This window comes from Rhinolophus sinicus, linkage group LG04, assembly GCF_036562045.2.
Source record: "Rhinolophus sinicus isolate RSC01 linkage group LG04, ASM3656204v1, whole genome shotgun sequence".
NCBI classification, from domain to species: domain Eukaryota; kingdom Metazoa; phylum Chordata; class Mammalia; order Chiroptera; family Rhinolophidae; genus Rhinolophus; species Rhinolophus sinicus.
Window position 1 is genome coordinate 1344516 of NC_133754.1, and position 6000 is coordinate 1350515.

Here is a 6000-nt window from a genome sequence, read left to right on the forward strand (position 1 = left end):
ATTTGTCCTCAGAGATTGAAGGTATTGCACAATTTCACGAAAATACAAAGTTTAAATCAGAAGAGTAGTGGAAGTTTTATTCTGCTCCTTGGTAAGAATTTTGGATGACCACAGGCATTTTTTTGCCTGTTTTACTGTTAAAAAAAAAAAAGTACACAATGAACTAGGCCAATCTTGGAAAACCATATTTCCAATGAACGCTTTTTGCCTATAAAAAAGTCTGACTCAGAAATGCATGTTCATAAAGATCCCAATGGAGAAACGTGGAGGTCTCTAAATGCTCTCGTCAGATGACCTCACACCCCAAGCATCCTTACATCCACAAAGGTAAGACAGGTAAGAGGGACCTGGGCCGGTCACCAGATACCTATCCTCTCGGGAAACAAGAAAAGCAAACTGAAAAGGCTGAAGAGGTGTCTGAGCAGAGGACACACTGAACCGGAACAATAAACGGGCAGAGTGAGATCACCGTTAACAGAAAATCACCTTGGAAACCCAGGCCAATTGATTTACACAGACCACCAGTTAGTTTATGGCTTCCATCCGTACTTCAGCCCGCCTTGCTTTTCTCAGTTGGCTCTAGCTTCCTTTTTCCTTTTATTGGCCCAGAAAAGAATTCCGCCGTGCTGCTAGTAGGTAACTTAGAAATTACCTATTAGTAATTGTAAGCGCCAGTATAGTGTTTTTGACCACAGAATAAGTGAAAAGCACACCTGGAAAAATATCCTCCTTGCAACTGAATGTGACTGGCTATTGTAAACACTAAATGACTGTGAAACAAATTAGGAGGGCAGGCCATTCTTGTCACTGCTAAATTAGGTTCTTTTAAAAAAAGAGGGGTGGTAATCAATCCGCCCTGGAAACTGTTGAATAAGTTCAATTTATTCAAATTATAATGCCTTAATTAATTGCATCCAGGCTACAAAGGAAAGGGAAAGCAAAATCTACTCTCCAAGGGAAGGATTAGGCAAATTCAGTGACATTCGTGCATTTGGAAAATATTAGTTATGGATGTGATTTATTAGCAAACTAAACTTTTATGCTGAAACCATTTTTAAGGGCTGAAAACAAACTACATAAAAAAGCTCTTTTTTGGGTCCGGCCCGGTGGCTCAGGCAGTTAGAGCTCCATGCTCCTAACTCCGAAGGCTGCCGGTTCGATTCCCACATGAGCCAGTGGGCTCTCAACCACAGGTTGCCAGTTCAATTCCTCGACTCCCGCAAGGGATGGTGGGCTGTGCCCCCTGCAACTAGCAACGGCAACTGGACCTGGAGCTGAGCTGTGCCCTCCACAACTAAGACTGAAAGAACAACAACTTGAAGCTGAACGGCACCCTCTACAACTAAGATTGAAAGGACAACAACTTGACTTGGAAAACAGGCCTGGAAGTACACACTGTTCCTCAATAAAAGAAAAAAAAGAAGCTCTTTTTCACAGAAAAAAATACATACATGCATACATAATTAATATTAATGTGCATACATACATACCATAATTAACCCAACGTTTTATAGCCTGTAGGTTGTCTAAGCTTATGCTTGTACAGGGCTGTGTGACTAAATTATTGTCTAAATTTTTGATGCATTCATTTTCAACTCAAATTTTTGAGAAAAGTGTTAACGGGGAAAGTGTGTGGTTTGCCGTGCCTCATGCATTAAGCAGTCTGGAGGCATTATGTGAGGTACCTGGTGACAGTGACAACTGAATGACACCCACAGACCATGCAAAGGCATGGATTAGTCTGTTTTAGCATGGAGTGTTTTATTCTTCTCTTCCCAGAGCATCTTCCAATAAGAGAAATACATTTGTACTTCACTATTCATACCTCACCTGCTAATAATGAGTTAATGTCAGGTGAAATAGCTTGGAGGTAAGGAGCTGCAGGGAGGAACGAAGAGAGTCTGATGGTTTCAACTATAACTCAATTGACCATAGGCAGGTGTTTCCATCTACACACTAGATGTAATGTACAAGCCACCTGTCTATCTAAACCAGTGTAGCTACAGACATACCTATATTCCTTGGATTTGAATCAGGTCTCTAGGACAGAGTTTTCCTTTTGCATCCCTAGAATTGCAGAATTACTAAGCCTGGCATGAAACTAAGGCTTTTCTCCTGTGGTGGAGAGGACAGCGTTGCTAGGCAGCAGACACTGTCCTGTCTTCCACCCTTTCCAGGAGCAGTCACTCCAGCACACTTCAGTCCGCTTCTGGGCACCAGATGGGTGTCTGCAAGTGACGCATTCTCTCAAGAACATTCCCTTCTAGTATTTTTAAGACAGTTGAAATCAGGACACATAGAATAAGTCTTAATAAGCCTGAAAGTATAAATATAGCTTTGTGCAGTGCAGAGCTTGGCAAAATTAGATAATGAGACTGGAGAAAAGAATTAAATATAGACAAGGAGAAGGTAACTAATGCTAGTGGAACAAGTCATTTCAACTATAATTTTAAGATAATAGGTTTTGAAATATGGATGGTCCTTGTGGAAAAGCTTGAGGAAGAGTTTATGTAACTCTAAGGCAGAAGAATAATGTTTAAGAGAAAAGAAATATGCTTTAATTAATACAGTAACTCAAAATACAAAACGCTTTGGTGGGTCTTTTCTTATTCAATTACGCATCTTGATTTAAGCTGTCATGTTTAACTTTGCTAATTTCATATGATGATTGTATGTCAAAATTTTTAAAAATTCTGGCATATCAAGGAAGAAAACAAGCTGGCTAAATGTTTCATATTAAAAGAAAGCAGGGATAGAAAGTCAGGATAATTAAAACCATGCAGCAATTTGATTACTGTCAAAATGTATATCTTAAGAAGGAACTCATATTTCTTTCTGTCCATTTAACACAAATAAAGATTAGAAACACATTTATTACATTCAATGGTTTATATAAGAAATTTATTTTTAACCTGCAGAAACGTCTAGGGCAAATGACGTATAAATTAACTTTTTCTGTTTCTGTTTTTAGGATTAAGACTCATTGCTATTTTGGGTTGAACTGTGCTGTCCCCACCACCCCACAAAAAAAGTTCATTGGAACCCTCACCCCCAGCCCCCCCCAAAGCGACCTTATGGGAACAGACACCGTTCAGAGAGAATCACATGACAAATGCGGCTGTTAGGGTGGACCCTAGTTCAATGTGACTGAGCCTTGTGAAAGGGGACATTACGCACCGACACGCCCAGGAGGAAGACTCCACGGAGACAGACGAGCCTCCCGGGTGGAGACCCAGAGACGCTGCCGGAGGCGGGGGAGGCGCGGGTGCCGGGAGCTGGCCGCGGCCAGGAGGCGCCGGCCCCCAAATCTCGGGGAGCAAGGCCCTGCCCTCCCGCCGATTTCAGGCTTCTGCCTCAGGTCCCATTCACGTGCGGTAGTTTGTTACGGTCGCTTAGGAAACTCACACAATTGCGCTTGTGATTACATAGAAATCCATCCTCGTTACGGAAACAACCTCCTGCAGCGTAAGTGACCACAGGGACACAGACGGTGTAGCTAAGCACCCCTGGCCCCACTACAACACGTGGGGCTCGGAGCCCCGCTGGTGGCCTAGGGCAGACTTCCGCCCAGTGCGATGTCAGAAGCACACCTGGCTCTGACAGCCAGCCCGCAGTGTCACAGGTGGGACCGCCCTGCAAAAGGCTCGACTCCAGTGGCAGCCGGACTCGGGGCATCTGCAGTCCCAAAGCTGCCTGTTTGCTTCAGGGTGTTTCTGCCAGACCCCCACCAGCCTGTCATGCAGCAGCCTTCCTCAGTCTGTTCCCTCTGGACGCAAATGATTTCCCTCTGAAGGTTTCTCTTTCTCCTCCCAGAGTTCAGCAGGCCACGCAAACACTTCGGACTTCCACACACTAGGTTCATGACCCAGTTTCTGTCTCAACAGAGTCGCTGTTTGGTTTTTCACACGTGAGGTTTCAAGGTTGATTCTTGCTGTATCATTTGTGATATTCCTCATAACTACATATAACAGGGGCTGGAAGGTGTGATGTGAGCCATTGGTAGGCCTGACGGGTTAATACTACAGAGATGTACCGTGAATTTCCAGCCTCACGGAGACAAATCGTTTTCCTGACCACACCAACTAAGACTTCACAGCAACTGAATAACTTACAACAGCATTCTGAAGTATTAAACAAGTGATTCTGAAAGATTCTGACTGTAGCCATGTTTAAGCTCACGTATTTCTTCTTTTAATAATTTATTTTTATTCCTTGTCTTATTCTCATATCACAACTGCACAATTATTTGTGAACAGAAGAGAGATCATTAACTTCCAAAATATTTCCAAATAGTTTTAGAACAAGGGTGAGATTTTTCTTTTTCTCACATTTTGACAGAATGTGAAGAATTTATATATTTTGCATAACCCCATGACCCTGGTTTCTTAGATTGTTATTTATCCGAGTTACTCAGATAGCTGATTTAAAATAGTGTAGTATTCAAGTGTAAATAATTACATTAAAAGTAAATGAGATTTTATTCTAAAAAATTATTAAATAATGTGACAAACAACATCCTAAAATAATCCTCCCAGGAATGTAAAGCTTCTACCTGAGAATATCTGATTGCCATGAGAGAAACTCTAATGTAATCTTCAATAGATAAAACAGCCGAGAAGTGAAAAAAACACACAAAAAAACAAAACACTCATTCAACAAAAAAAAATGCATAATCAACATTGTTCTTGGTACTGGAGATACAGTAAGTTAAAAAAACTGGAAAGACATCCAAGATGGAAGAGTAGATAAACACTGCCTGCATCCTTCCATGACTACATTAGAATTACAACTAAATTATACAACAATCAACCTGGAAAACCATCTGAAGTCTAGCTGAACACAAGCTTTATAACTAAGGATATAAAAAGAAGCCACAGTGAGACTGGGAAGAAGGGCAGAGACTCAGAACAGGCCCAACACCTGTGTGTGGTGAATGAGAATCAGGTGGGATATCTCGGCTGTGGAGGTTCTCCCTGAGGGAAGCTACGGGCCCGTCCCCACCAAGCTCCCCAGCCCGGAGCACTGGTGCTGGGAAGAAAAGCCCTGACAACATCTGGCTGTGAAAAACAGTGGGGATTCTGACCATCTGGGTGGGACGGAATGCAGTGGGAAACCCAGCCATCCTCTTAAACAGTCAGCACACACACTCATTTGCTCGCTCGCAGGCACTCACCTTGGGCTCCAGCGGAGGGATGGTAGCTCGAGGGGCATCAGAGACATGCAGGGGGCACACTGAACTGTGTGGCTTCAGAAGCAGGGCTGGAGGACAGTTGGAGTTCTTCTGATGTCCTCCTCATATGCAGCAGTGCAGCCGACAGGCAGACGCCATCTTTCCTGTGTTAAGCCCGCCTCCTACACTTCGGGCCAAATCTGAATCTGATTGGCCTGGTGAGCACTACTGCTCCATCCTGCTGACTTACTGGGACCCCGCCCCACCCAACTTCCCTAACACCTAAGGCACTTTCTCCTGAGCAGCCAGCCACACCCACATTCCACTCTTTCTTGGAAAATTATTGGAGACCCTGGCCCCAGGTAGGTGGCAACTGGCCTCCTTGTGCTCTGAGACTTTTGCTGAGTAGCTCCAGGGTCAGCACTGGAACCAAACCAGAGTCTACATTAACCTGGTGACCACAACTATTTCCACTCTAGTGACTCACTGAGATCCTTCCTCACCCAACTTGTGAACTGCATGAGGCTTTATCAGCGGCAGAACCTTAAGGGAGCAGGTAGGTGGCAGCAGACCTTGGAGTGCCCTGGCTTTTTGCGGAGCTACCCCAGGCCTGGTATTTGTGGCAGCCATCCTCACTTTGCAGCATGGCCTCTCCTACACCTCTCCAATTTTAGCACAAGCAGTGAACAACTGTGGATTGCTTTGTAGCTCCTACCAGGCAGTTTCTGGCCAGTCACAAGTAGTGGGTGACCTGGGCCTGCACTGGAGCCCCTTCCAAGAGGCATCAGAACCAACATACTTGGAGGATGGCTTCAGACCACCACCCAATT

General features: G+C 44.1%; 1 long non-coding RNA gene across 1 annotated transcript in view; it reads right to left on the reverse strand.

Moving 5' to 3' along the window:
• The window catches only part of LOC141571279 (uncharacterized), a 108754-nt gene extending 103480 nt beyond the window's left edge, over nt 1–5274 (reverse strand). Inside the window, exon 1 of the long non-coding RNA XR_012496041.1 lies at nt 5174–5274. This is a non-coding gene — a long non-coding RNA (uncharacterized LOC141571279). The remainder of the gene's footprint in view (nt 1–5173) is intronic.
• Nucleotides 5275–6000: the final 726 nt, after the last annotated feature.